The sequence below is a fragment of the Periplaneta americana genome, chromosome 16, assembly GCF_040183065.1.
Source record: "Periplaneta americana isolate PAMFEO1 chromosome 16, P.americana_PAMFEO1_priV1, whole genome shotgun sequence".
NCBI lineage: Eukaryota > Metazoa > Arthropoda > Insecta > Blattodea > Blattidae > Periplaneta > Periplaneta americana.
In genome coordinates, this window is record NC_091132.1 from 168351144 (window position 1) to 168364787 (window position 13644).

Genomic DNA, 13644 nt, shown 5'->3' on the forward strand with positions numbered 1-13644 from the left:
CTTCAAATATTTAGTATTTAAATTTTAGTTCTGAGGCATAGTTATCCTCGTTTGCATTCATATTCAGAGTTTCTTCTTCTTCTTCTCCTCCATTTCATGGTATAGGCAATCAAATGCCGGTTCCGTCCAGAGTTCTCCAGCCATCGTTTCCTAGGTCTGCCCACCGATCTTCTTCCTTTAGGATAATATTGCGTTATTTGTTCAGTAAGTCTGGTATCTGGCATTCTATCGACATGTTCTTTCCAATTTTGTTTAAAATCTTTTAATCTTTCATTTATATTAAAAATTTCTAACTCTTCTCTTATGTTTTCATTTGTTATTAAGTCTCTCTTCGTACATCCCTTCACATTTCTTAGAAATTTTATTTCTGTCGTCTGTATTTTGCTTTGTTGCTTCTTGGTTAATGTCCAAGTCTGCCAGAGTAGGTACAGCCATTACTTTATAAAACTTTAATTTTGTTTCTTTACGTATTTTGTTTCTAAATGTTCTATTAATTGTTCCACATACTCTATGAAAATTACATATTTTATTGTCTACGTTATATTCTTTATCAAAGCTGCATCACTTCCCAAATAATTAAAATGGCTTACCTGTTCTATACAGCAGTTATTTGTAGCTATTTTTCTTCTAATCGGTTCCTTCCCTACCTTTGACTTTATTAGAGAAATTTTCATATTATATTATTCACCAGTTTCATTAAGTTTGAAAATAGATCTTTGTAAGGCACACTCACTATTCTGAATAACAACTAAATCATCGGCAAATAACAGTATATTTAGAAAGGTATTCTTTGAAATTTGAAAACTACATTCACTAGCTGTTTCCACTTTCTCACTAGATCGTCTATATAAATACTAAAGAGTGTAGGTGATAAAGTACACCCTTGTCTGACACCCTGATTAGTAACAATTTTTACAGAACTTTTATCATTTTTTTTTTCACATTTATTTTTGTTTGGGAATAGAAGCATTGTATCATTCTTACAAGTTGTTGGGGATATCCTCTTTCTACCAATATTTTCCACAATTTGCACCGGTTTGCTCTATCGAAAGCCTTTTTAAAATCGACAAATGCCGGTAATTTCATAGAAGACGGGCACTTGGTTGAATATAGTAAGTATTACCAACTTTTTTATTTCAGAGTTAAATGTTAGTGATCTTTTAGCGAATTATACATGTTAATTCTAGGTTTTTTGTACTAGGTGTCGCCGTGATTTTCTCTTAATTTGATTGGTTATAGTTGTCATTTGTTCTAGAATTTTCGTTAATTTTGAATGGATAATGACGTTGTCAATTGTTCTTCGTTGTTTGACGTGAGTGGCGTTATGTTGTGTCTGATGGCTAAAGCTATTGAAAGTTTCTCATTTCATGATTATTGTGACTTTCTTTCCATTTGATTGGTTATAGTTGTAACTTATTCTAGAATTTTCATTAATTTTGAATGGATAATGACGTCAGTTGTTCTTGGTTGTTTGACGTGAGTGATATTACATTGTAGATTTGTCTGCATTTGTGGAATGCGCATCATCATGCTTACGAAAAGCCACTTTTCAGTGCCAATAATTTATTTTGTGTGCACAAGGTTGGAATTTTGAAGTAAGAGGGAAAGGAAGGAAACGTGTTCTGAAATTATTTATTAAATTTTGTGCCGATTTTGGTTTAGTTCTTTCGCTGGTGAATAAGGATTGTGTTGAATATTGCGAAGAAAGCTGTTTTTCTGTGGTTTAAAGGAATTATTTACTGAATTTTCTGTAGATGTTAAGATGTAATAAGTGTTTGAAGAGAATTTCATTTAGTGTCAAGACGTGGTTTATTTATGCAAAGTTGACTGTACGACAAAGTGTTGGTTTAGTTCTTTGTTGCTTGTATGTTTTAAGTTTAGATTGCCTTAAAGCCTGTGTCATTTATACTGGAAGTGAAGTGGTTGTCGATGAAGACGTCAATGAGAATTGAATTTTATTTGATAAGGTGATAAATTATTATGTTTTGTTTTGTGTTTTAGTGATTTTTGAGGGTAAAGTGCGGACGAAAACTGCCAGAAAAGTAGGTACTACCAACTATGAAGTTCGAATGCCACGAAACGCCAAAAAAAATCAAATACGAAAAATTAAATATATTTTCATTATTTTTGGAGGGCTTGTTCCTCTTTAAAAATATGGATATATATATTTGATTTTGCGATGTTTGGTGACATTTGGACTTCATAGTTGGCAGAACGTTTTTTGTAGTTTTTGTCAGCCTTGTTGGATTTTGCCCGTCGTCTAGGAAATTACCCAAATGCCATATGCGTTTCTTTATTATACTGCCTGTGTTTTTTCGATTATCTGTTTAATCATAAAAATATATTCAGAGTTATTTTACAAATTATGTGTCTATTGTACCGCATAGACTGATTTTACATTTCATTATAGCATTGCGGTAACTCATCAGAATTCGATGTATTCACTGCATGGCAAAACTGCACACGGAGACTTGGCAACCATTGGCACAAGTTCCAAAAACATTGTGTCCTCTGAAATACCAACCACAGAAAGGATATTTCCCTGCGTTAATTACGAAAATAAGACTTCAAGTGAAGACAAATCGAAAACGTCGTCTACAAATAAAAGTGGCGTTGGAAACAGTTCGAAGAAGTGTAATATTTGCGGCAAGATCCTAGCGTCACCCTGGGCTCTCAAATGTCATCTCGGCTCTCATACAGACAGGCCATTTAAATGCGTCGTGTGTGGGAAGGGATTCCTATTAATGGCCGTTCTGAACATGCACTTACGCGTCCACACTGGGGAAAAGCCGTTCGCATGTGATAGCTGCAGTGCGTGTTTCAAAAGCAAACCAGAGCTCCGAATTCATTTACGACAGCACTCAGGTGAGACTCCATTCAAATGCGACGTCTGTGGGAAAAGTTTCTCTGCTTCCAGTCATCTCACGGTACACATGCGTGTGCATACAGGCGAGAAGCCTTTCAAATGCGATTTTTGTGAAAAGTGTTTTTCTGAAACCAGGCGTCTAAATAGGCATTTACGTATACACACGGGTGAAAAACCATTCACGTGTGAAACATGTGGAAAGAGTTTTATAGATTCCGGAGGCCTCAATTTGCACAAACGCGTACATACTGGCGAAAAACCCTTCACGTGTCATGAATGTGGGAAAACATTCTCGCGGCAGAGTAACCTGAATGCTCACAAACGTCGCCATACAGGCGATAGGCCTTTCAAATGTGATATTTGTGGAAAGTGTTTTTTGGAAGCGGGACATCTGAAAAGCCATGTACGTCTCCACACAGGTGAAAAACCATTCAAGTGCGAAGTATGTGAGAAGAGTTTCTCGGAATCTGGACGTTTGAAGAACCATGCACGCACACACACAGACGACAGGCCTTTCAAATGTAAATTCTGTGGAAAATGTTTCAATGGTTCGGAGCATTTGAATATGCATTCTCGTGTGCATACTGTGGAGAGGCCATTCGTATGTGATATCTGTGGAAATACATTTTCTCTCTCCCTTTGTCTCAAAGTTCATTTACAAAGTCATGCAAGAAAGTAGCTTCTAAAATGCAGCACAACTTTAAATCCCCGCGCCACTAGTACGTTAAACACAGCAGCATTTAAAAACTCACAGGATATAGAAAAATCTTTGAATCTTCTGCAAATTTCAATACTCTAGTATGGAATAAAAAGTGATGTGTTACTGGACATTTTCCACTGCACACTAATTAAACATTTCTTTTCTGTATCGCAAAGTAGTTTTCGATTTTGTCTAAAAGACCCTATGATGCAATTTCCAGTGCCGTGATTGCTTTTCATGAACTGGAACAAGGAGCAGATATGAAAACAAGTTCCCTTCCCACTAATTGCTTTTGCTAATATATTTTGAGTTGTTTTCGTAGAGGTAGCATTACTCTAGTGTTTAGCCAACGAATTAACCGTCTCTTTACTTCATGTCCCCTTAACTTATGTTGTGTGTATTATATAGAAAGGAGTTTAGGACGAAGAGTTTTCTTTCACTGACCTGATTCAGCTTGCTATTTATCAGTTCTAAAAATAGTCACACACCCCAAACGCCTGCTTATCTTCCATTGTAATGTAAGTAAAAAGCAAGCCTAACATTGAAACGTATAGGTCCACCGATGAAATGATTGTCACGTTTTTTTTTTTTCTTTTTTTGAAAGTGCTTGCCTAAAAACAAATTCGTATCAATATTGAAATTTCATTTCACAAACAGGGACGCAGAAGAAAATACAATTCTCAAAATTATACTTGTTTTTGACCACCTAATAAATAAATTCGATATAAAAGCATTTGATTGTGTGAAAGTTGGACTCTATACGTGTACAAAGAGTATTGTGTACAAAGGAAAACACACAGACAATACAGGGTTAACAGTTATCCAGGTTGGTAGGCCATGGTCTACTGGCGATGTTATGACTAGACGTTTTGTCTACTCCTGAGACAGATGTCATCTGTGGTGAGACACGATGATGATCTCCTTAGCATGCCAGGAACAAAGACCTATCCGTCTATGCGTAAAACTACAAAATGACACAATAAATTATTGCTCTTGCACATCATGCATATTACCCTATACAACAATCTCGTAATATTGAAAGTCCTGAATCCAGGGAAAAAGATGCCTTAGGCCCGTAACACACTTCAAGAGTTTTCGCTAGTGAGAAAGAGGCGAAGAGCCTTCCTCCACACACTTGGCGAGTTCTCGCTATCACAGATCACACCTCGCTATGATCATCTATGCACTGCCTTCATGCAGAAAGCATTTATCTGATTACAGTAATGACCAGGGAAAGGATTTATATGTAAATACATATTTACTTATAAAGCTAATATAATTTATATTTTGCATTATCTTTATGTTTCACAATGTGTAGGGTTGAAAAATCCTACTTTTATTTTCCATATTTTTCCATATTTTAGAGTTTAGTACATATTTTCGTTAATTTCCATATATTTTCCATATTTCATATAAAACAGTCCATATTATATTAGGTTTAACAATAAAACAAAACAAAATTCCATTAACTTTTAAAAATACATTTCAACAATAGAGATTTAAACACATGTTCAGTAATCCCTTTAACATCAGAGTTATTTGAAAATTAGCAGTCCTATCAACAATGGGAAAGTAAGTTACAAAACTGTAATAATTTAATTTAAAATTTTTAACAGACTTCAGTTGTGCAGCTCAACAGTTAAATGCCAGTCAGAGTACACATAGGTTCAGTTTTGTAAATCATACTATAAAGACGGTAAATATGCCAAAAGTACGTCATTCAGTCAATTTAAAATCAAAACTAACAAGTTACATTTCAGAATTTAAAGAAGATGGTTTATCAACTGACAATAAAATATTATTTTGTAATTTGTGTCAGTGTGCAGTATCATCTACACAAAAGTTCCTGGTGCAACAACACATTACAACTAGTAAACATCAGGCCAACAAACAACTAAATTCCAAGCAGAGACAATTGTTTTTAACACAACCAACAACATCGAATGTAAGATCTGAGTTTAACATCGACCTGTGCCGTTCTCTCATCTCTGCTGATATTCCTCTCTACAAACTAAAGAATAAGGTCTTCAGGGAATTCCTTGAAAAATATACTCAACATACAATCCCGGATGAGTCAACACTTAGGAAGACGTATGCTCCATCCATCTACGATGAGACAATACAGAAGATAAGAGATGAAATTAAAGACAGTTCAATTTGGGTTTCCATTGATGAGACTCCCGACAAAGAAGGTAGACTTGTTGGTAATGTAGTTATCGGTTTGTTAAGTGAACAATATTCTGAACGAATTCTTTTACATTGTGATGTTCTAGAAAAGTGCAATAACAAAACTATAGTTAAACTGTTCAACGAAGCTATGGGTATCCTGTGGCCAAAGGGTATTATGTACGATAATGTGTTATTCTTTATTAGCGATGCTGCCCCTTATATGGTCAAAGCTGGACAAGCATTATCTGTTGTATATCCTAAATTGACTCATTTTACTTGTGTGGCGCATGCATTTCATCGTGTGGCAGAAGTGGTCAGAGACAATTTCCCTAAAGTAGATTTGTTGATTTCATCAGTGAAAAAAGTATTTCTCAAAGCTCCCAGTAGAGTTAACGTGTTGAAAGAAATGTACCCTGAAATTCCATTGCCACCAAAGCCAATTTTAACTAGATGGGGTACATGGCTAGAAGCAGTTGAATATTATGCCGAACATATAGACTCTATTAACAATGTTCTCCTTGCATTGGACTCTGAAGATGCAGTCTCAATTGATACTGCGAAAACAGTTACCTGTGACATAAGTGTGAAGAATGACTTAGCTCACATTCAGCATACATTTTCATGCATCATAAAAACGCTCAAAAGTCTCCAAAATAGGCACCTTTCACTATCTGAAAGTTTTGAAATTATAAATAGTACTGTGGAACAACTGAATCGTGGTAGAGGTAAAGTTGCAGATGCAGTAAGAGCTAAGGTGGACACTGTACTTTCAAAAAACCCTGGATATGAAGAACTACAAAAGGTTGTTGCTGTGATGAGTGGTGAATCAACAGTGAAGATTAACTTGGACTTATCCCCAGCAGACATTGTGAAATTGAATTATGTACCAGTTACTTCTTGTGACGTCGAACGCTCTTTTAGTCAGTATAAATCTATCCTCAGAGACAATAGAAGAAGATTCACTTTTCAGCACTTGAAAGAAATGTTTGTAACCTATTGTTATGGTAACAGACAATAAAAATTGTGTTTTGTTGAAACTACATTGGAAGATAAGGTACGTCCATTATATTTTTTGTTTAGTTTGATTAAAATGTACCAATATTTAACGTACATAGTCATTTTTTTATAATTTTAAGTCCATATTTAATTCCATATTTTGGTAAAAATCCATATTTAATTCCATATTTTGGTAAAAATAACTACATATATATTTACATATTTCATATATTTTTAGTCCATATAAATCCGTTCCCTGGTAATGACTCAGGGGAAATATTATAGGTTATGTATTTCGTATATTGTCGTACTTTACAAATTACGTACGAACGCTGTGTTGAATCTGAGTATTCAGATGATCAGGAAATGGAGTTACATGAACATATTTTGTTAATGAAAAGAAAAAGTAGGCCTAAAATTAAAGCCAGAAATATCTGAAAATCACATTGTATCTTACGAAAATAAGGGCGAGTTTTGGACACTGGTTTCGATTTGAATGATGATACGTTTAGGCGTTATTTCAGGCTGAATGAACCACAGTTTTTTGCCATTCATGATATGATAGAGGCATCTTTGCTATGTTCTGATTAAAATTATGTAAACTCTTAAGACATATAGATACATTATTTCAAATGCTTAATTAATACTATTAAATCTCATAAAAATAAAATAAACCCCTATTTACTTTCCGATAATCTGATATTTATCTCCAGATTTCTTCTTTAAGTTTCGTGTTTTTATAGTTTTCATCCCGTGTGTCATATAAATAGACCTACGGGTGACATCATACAAGTTCGATAAGTTTCTGACTGCAATTATCAGCCATCTTTCCTCATTTTCAAATAAAAACAATACAATTCATCGCCACCTGTGATATTTTTTACTACATTCAATCGTCATAAAGAGTATAAATGTCAAACATCTTTGATAAATGTGTCAAGAAAATTCGCTGAGCTACCGATTCCAGCGAGAAACTCGCGCGAGGTTTTTGCCTCGAACGAGAATCTCTTCCAGTGTGTGGACGTCCATTTGAATCCATGTTATCTATTTTTTAATTTTCTCGCCGGCGAAAACTCTACAAGTATGTTACGGGCCTTGGAAAAACGTTTTGTCGCACAGATACTTTTATAAGCCCCAGAAAGCAGGCCGTGTGCATGATCAGAAGACAGCGAACTAGTTCACACGATAACCACTAGTTGAGGTAATAAAATGTTTTGTTTCATTGTATGTCTGATCATGCGCACTATCTCATTGTTTTTTTTAGAAAATGAAATAACAAATTTACCTTTCAATCTGTACAGGAAGTAAACTAGACAACATTCTAATCTTTAAAATACTACCAAAATAATTGTGGTATCATTTATATAAGCTTTGGTATTGTGCAATAGAAAAGCAATACAGTTGAACCTGCTTTCTGTGCGACAAAACTTATTTCTAAAGGTGCAATTTCGTTTATGTAATGACTATGGAGTGAATGCAAGCGATAGACGGGTAATTGTGAATTACAGGAACGCCACTTTTTACCTTTTTCAAAATTAGACGTAACGAGTGGGGGAATTTCGTTTAAGCAGTTGTCGTGTGCGATCAGCAGCAAGAATTAGACGAGCGGATTGGGAAAACGGAAGAGGAACAGGACTGACGACATGTACTTAAGGACACAAGGCAAAGGATATCATTCAAATTTAATTCCAAAATATCTTATGGTTGATGAGAGCAAGTTCCATATTTTCTTTTCATTAACAAGAAATCAGTTTCATTTTTTTCTCTCTGTTACTAAGAATGAAGTTAAGAAACTGGCCACAACAGCTGTAAGAAGAGTAATCACGCCGGAAAAAAAAAAACACTGTCACATTGGGGTAAGTAGTAGATCTGATGATTTCAAGGGGAAGGTGTAATAAATGTAATGCAGTTAAACACACAAGACAATTTTTATTCGGTTATGTCTTCTTACTGCTATGTATGAGTATTTTCGATCGGACTGGCTTATTGGAGTAACATAATACCATTTAAATTTACACCCTAATTGTTGGCTTGAATTTCAAGTTCTGTCACAATCTGTAAATGTCGCAGTTTTCCTTGTGACTGTAGATGTCGTGGTAACCTTTTCACCGATAGTGCCAAACTTCTATAAAATAAGTCCACCTCGTCTTGTTGCTCCCCTTTACTTAATGTGTCGATAAGTCTGTTTCTTTCTTCTTTCGACTGCTCCAGCAATCGTGACAATTCCGGTCTCTTCCTTCCCCCCTGGGAGCTTCTGTTGCTACTCGGTGCACTACTTTCTTCAGTCGTACTCACTGAGTCCATGGTGTCTTCTTCCGCAACTTTGTCCATATTGTTTTCAGTTACGTCTTCTTCTTCGATTTCTTCGTATTTTACTTCCGGTAGGATATTTCCCACCATAACCCTCTCTGGCTCAACAGTGTGTAAAAATTCCAAATGTGGAGCCAGGGCCCAGGTACGCTTGGTATAGCCTTCGGGGCCGGTACCTAATTTGTTATCCCTTTTCAAACGCTTCTAGGTGTCTCTAATTGATCTCCATCTTTTTTTTTTACAATTCTCACCTGAAAGGAATAGACAAATATGTGTTGAGAAAGTTAGAAAAAAATGTAGTTTCCTATTTTAAATAGCTCAAATGAAGTGCACAAGAGTTTGTGTTATGAATCGAAATGTGTGGTTTATAAATTTGATTTGTCACTGACTAGGAATAAAAGCATTCTGTGGTCAACATATGTCATTTACATGGAATTGTTTACTTACAAATGGCTTCTAAGCAACCCGGAGGTTCATTGCCGCCCTCACATAAGCCCGTCATTGGTCCCTATCCTGAGCAACATTAATCCAGTCCCTACCATCATATCCCACCTCCCTCAAATCCATTTTTACATTATCTTCCCATCTACGTCTCGGCCTCCCCAAAGGTCTTTTTCCCTCGGCCTTCCAACTAACACTCTATATGCATTTCTGAATTCGCCCATACGTGCTACATGTCCTGCTCATCTCAAACGTCTGGATTTTATATTCCTAATTATGTCAGGTGAGGAATACAATGCGTGCAGTTCTACATTATGCAACTTTCTCCATTCTTCGGTAATTTCATCCTTCTTAGCCCTAAATATTTTCCTAAACACCTTATTCCGAACACTCTTAACCTCTGTTCCTCTCTCTAAGTGAGAGTCCAGGTTTCATAACCATACAGAACCGGTAATATAAGTTGAATAATTTCAAGGGAAAAATTGTTCCAGGGCCGGGTATCGACCCGGGACCTTTGGTTGAACGTACCAGCGCTCTACCAACTGAGCTACCCGGGAACTCCACCCGACACCGTCTCAACTTTCCCTTTATATCCACACAACTCGCGTGGGCTGACGAAATGCCAGTGACTCACATCGAGTGCACACAATCTCTGTGTGACTTGGAATTGTGGTTTTCTGTTAACGTATACAGTGACGTATATATTTTGCAAATCTAGTCTTTCAGGTCTTTCGATACCCGGCCCCGGCACAATTTTTCCCTTGAAATTATTCAAATTTGCTTTACAGGGAGCATTACCTGAAAGACTAGATTTGCATGGTATAATGTCTGTTTTATAAATTCTAGCTTTCAGCTTTTTTTGGGAACAGTGTGGATGACACAAGTTTCCCAACCGAATAATAACAGGCATTTCTTATATTTATTTTGCATTTATTAAAAATAAAAGTTACAACTTTCCTAAAAAATAACACGACCTACTTGATTGAAATAATATGATAACTTACCTGTTTTCTTTTCCAAATTTGAAGCGATCTCTTTCCTAATGTTGTCTCTATACATACCATTTTTATAATCCTTGTGGGAAGGATCATAGAGTACACGTTGAATTGCAACAAGTCCAATGAGTTTTGAGTCATCCTCTCTAGTGAAATTCATTTTGTACAACAAAATCGTTGAAAACTGAATCACGAGTACTACACAGTACAACGCATGCGATCACCTGCGTTCGACGCATAAACCAAACCAGTTCTACAGGTTTCCACTCAATGCAGTGACGCGTGCAGTATTTGCTCGCGATCATCGCATAAACAAAACTGCATCATAAGACCACAGTCTACTATATACAGTCGTGAAGCTCAATATGTAGTAAAAATGCAAACAGGGGTAGTTGCCCACCACTAGGATCGCTACTATCGCCTCATCATCGCAGATCTCTCTCCTAGCTGCCGACAAAATATGTTGCACTTTCGTTGTCGTGTTCTTTTGGAAAAATTAACACCTTCCTTCCATTATTTAAATATTAAATGCATAAAGTTAATTTATTATTTTAATGAAGTATATTAAATTCCACCACAAACTCGAAGATACCTACAAGAAATAAGTTAATATAATTTTTGTTTGTGCAAAACGAACTGAAATTTACTATAATAGCTTCACTCATTCGAGATTATAGCGATAATTAACTATGAATTGAAACCAATAAATATTAATTTGCACTTCTCTTTACAACAATAATAATGGAAATATGAATTAATGGAGTAACTTACGTGTACCGGTACTTGTAGTGTAGGCTTACGTAGTTAATAAAATGGGATGAGGTTAAGCAATAATAATCACACCAGAATTGGAAATAAAACGTGATCAATACATTTTATTGTAACAGACTTGTTCTACGTCTCTAGTTAAAGCAACAAATAAAAATAACAACAAAATTAACAGCTATAATTAAAAACATATCCTTTGAAGATAAAATTAGGCCTAAGCAATAATAATCCCACCAGAATTGAAAATAAAACGTGATCAGTAAAGTTCATTAAAACAAACTTAATTTTTCTACGTCTTTAGTAATATAACACATAAAAATAATAACAAAATTAATAGCTACAATTAAAAACATATCCTCTGAAAAAAAAAAGTAGACCTAACCTTTATTTCTCTGGAAATTTATAGCAGCCTAAGTGACAGAACTTTGACCGGTATCTAATGTCCTTTCGGTTGGACTGAAACATTTCATTGTGAAATTTAAGGATATAATGTATTATAACAGCCACAAAGAACTTCAAATTAACAGTTTTGTTTCTGCACAGCATTCTTGTGGAAACCCAGGAACCTTTCTGAATCTTTCGGAAATCGGAAAAAGGATAACTCTGGCCTCTTTCTCTTACTGTTGCTACAATTTATAGCACTACAAACGTCTCCTCCTTGTCCCATATTATTATTCCAATTATTATATTTTAGCCATTAACATTTTTATTATAACCAATAACGAACATTTCACAAGCATCAATGTGAAATACGCAACGAGCTAGCACTCGATAGAAATAAAACACAGTCCAAAGTCGACCATGGACAGTCTCTTGTTTCTAGTTGCTAACCGCTTGGAGCGCTTTATCACGAGATTTGCAAAAAAACACCTCAAGCTTCGCGACTGTATATATTAGACTGTGATAAGACTGTACAGCAATTCAGCAGGAAACACTAAAACAATATATTAACTACAAAATAGTGAAGAATTGAAGAAGATCTATAATAGTTGTATAATAACATGTTAAAAAATTTCGCGCAGTTTTCGTTTATAGAAATTCTAAACAATTTACAAAGAAATTTAAGTCACTGCATACTTGATCTCGCTTCGTCTTAACTTGACCATCTTGTAAAATTCGTCGCTTGTTTGAATGTAACGTTATATTAGCGAAATCGATTAACTACAAATATTACCATCATTCATGCTGTTGATTATTCATGTATTACTTTGACAAGATGCATCATTAAGAAGAAAACGGTTAGTAAAAGTGTACCACATGACTTCGACTCTGTGCTCTGTTTTTTTTTATACGTAGGCTATAGGCTGTAATTCATGTTAATTGCCAAATATACTTCATCTAATTTTCTTTTATGGAATAAGTTCTGCTCTAGTTGATATTAAACGTCACTGTAAACTCTTGACCAGGGTTGCCAGATTGTTTTCACAGAAATTCGCAGTTATTTAAGAGTCTCCTTACAGATTGCACACCTGTGGAGTAACGGTCAGCGCGTCTAGTCGCGAAACCAGGTGGCCCGGATTCGAATCCCGTTCGGGACAAGTTACCTAGTTGAGGTTTTTCCGGGGCTTTCCCTCAACCTAATACGAGCTAATGCTGGGTAACTTTCGGTGCTGGACCCTGGACTCACCTTCATTTAATTCAGACGCTAAATAACTTAGATGTTGATACAGCGTCGTAAAATAACAATAAAATAATAAATAAACCCTTATAAAAGAAAAAATCTTCTATTATTTTAATAGGCTATCATATTATCTTCTACCTTAATGAGAAACGAGAATCATGTTGTAATACCTACAACAGATATATTGCAATTCTTTCGTAGATGATACTTGATCCTGTAGGATATTAGTGGCTATTAGTCTTATTTATTGCAGTGCACTTTGTTCTTTGAAATCGAAAACTTACATCCATTCCTACAATTGGACAATTTAAATCAATAAGTTCGCTTAAATATCCATATTTATAGCTATTTTGTCGCGATATGAATGGCCACAAAACTGCCAATTGAATTTCATATTTTCTTAATGCCTTAGCAACTGGCATGCAGCATTAATAGTTCCGAGTATGGAAGAAAGCAAAATATTATAGATACGGGAAATTGCAATTGAAGTTACCGGTAAGTGTCGTTTAAAAAATGTCGTGAAGCAGAGCTATAAAAATGGCGTCAGGGCAGATGATAAGGGCATAAATGCACATTAAATTTTATGCAATGTGTTTTTTTTTACATATGAGAGAATTTTTAAGGAATTTTTTTATCTCCTGATTTTCACCGTATTTCATCATACTCTTCCTGTAAATATAAATGATGTAGTTACATGGTGTTAGCAATGCTGCTTGCTTTGGAATTGCGTCCGTGTTTGAGCAGTTCGATTACTCCCTGTAAATGCATACACATCCAT

The 13644-nt window shown here is 35.4% G+C and overlaps 1 protein-coding gene across 2 annotated transcripts in view; it reads left to right on the forward strand.

Annotated features, from left to right (window-relative positions):
- LOC138691862 (protein GVQW3-like) overlaps positions 1 to 13644 on the forward strand; it is a 29717-nt gene that overhangs the window by 4122 nt on the left and 11951 nt on the right. The window contains exon 1 of one of the 2 annotated variants that reach the window (XM_069814414.1): positions 12155 to 12483. The exons of the other annotated variant lie outside the window; for it this stretch is intronic. The gene's annotated coding sequence lies outside the window, so the exon portion shown is untranslated. Of the gene's footprint in view, positions 1 to 12154; positions 12484 to 13644 lie in introns of those variants that run through there. 2 annotated transcript variants of the gene reach the window in all.